General features: G+C 40.2%; 1 pseudogene; it reads left to right on the top strand.

The window, feature by feature from the left end:
• Window positions 1–548: 548 nt before the first annotated feature.
• Window positions 549–965, top strand: LOC141371910 (focal adhesion kinase 1 pseudogene; annotated as a pseudogene).
• Window positions 966–1,378: the final 413 nt, after the last annotated feature.

The raw sequence follows: 1,378 nt of genomic DNA, 5'->3' as shown, positions 1-1,378 counted from the left end.
CACTTAAATGGTTAAGATGGTAAGTTTCATATTATATGTATTTTACTATAATTAAAACTTAAGAAAAAGAAGATATAACAGTTACAAACATATACAATTAAATTCCGGAGTATGAAGATATATGAAGTGAACACTGACAGAACTGAAGGGAGAAATAAGTATACAGTAGTTTTGGAGACTTTTAAATATCCCGTTTTCAATAATAAAACAACCAGGCAGTGGCGGGGTCGTGCGCCTCAGCCAGTCGCCAGGCATGCAGGGCCCGTGCCAAAGCAGTACCGCCCAGGAGAGCGCAAGCTGGCTGCTGCTGGGGCTGCTACCGCCGTAGCAGGGGCAGGACCTCTGTGCACCTGCTGTGTGAGGCATGAGAAGGAGCGCGGAGATCAGTTCGTGGTGCCACCTTGCAGTAGTCTACCTTCGCTTCCCTGAACCCAGAGAGGTTTGAGTTCTCAGACTACTATGGAAAGAGAAAAGAGAAACTAGGAGCATTTTCTTTAAACCATCGTTTGACTTCACAGAGTTACTGCGGCCTTTGGAACTAGCATGACAGATACAGAGCATCTAGCAAAATAATGGAAGCTGCGTACTTTGACCCAAACTTGAATCACACACTGAATTCGAGTATCAATACTCACCTAGGTCCTAGAGTGGAACGTTCCCCTGGGGCAATGGAGCAATTGTTGAAGGTCTTTTATTATTTCGAAAACAGCAGTGAGCCAACCACTTGGACCAGTATTATCAGGCATGGAGATGCTACTGACATTTGGGGCATCATTCAGAAGACAGCAGACAGTCATAAAGTAAAGCACATGGCCTGCTATGGATTTCACCTTAGTCACCTGTGATCAGAAGAGGTTCACTGGCTCCATTTGGATATGGTTGTCTCTAATGTGAGGGAGAAGTATGAACTTGCACATCCACCAGAGGAGTGGAGAAAAAAAAATTACATACCTACTTTGGTGTAACTCATACTTGACTTGTTTTGCATATCCTCACACACATGACAATAAATGTCTTTGCTTAATTTTCATACTGATTATAATTATGACTCCTGTATAAATAAAATTGGCTGGTAATGATTAACCAGTGATCTCTCCTAAATAAGTAAATAAAAAAAAACTAAGCAGAAATCAACATAGAAAAAGAAGACTTGAACAATACTAATTAATGTTGAGGCAATTAGCCCTAATAGACATCTACAGAACATGCCACTCAACAACAGAACATACATCCTTCTCAAGTGAACATGGAACATTCTCCAGGATAAACCTTATGTTAGACCATGAAACAAACCTCAAAAAATTCCAAAGTATAGAAACAATTCAGTGTAGTTCTTTGATCACCAAAGTATGAAATTAGAAATCAATAACAGAAAAAT

The sequence above is a fragment of the Callorhinus ursinus genome, unplaced genomic scaffold, assembly GCF_003265705.2.
Source record: "Callorhinus ursinus isolate GAN/ISIS: 27379988/994484 unplaced genomic scaffold, GSC_fseal_2.0 scaffold124, whole genome shotgun sequence".
NCBI classification, from domain to species: Eukaryota; Metazoa; Chordata; class Mammalia; order Carnivora; family Otariidae; genus Callorhinus; species Callorhinus ursinus.
This window is presented reverse-complemented; position numbering and strand designations above follow the sequence as displayed.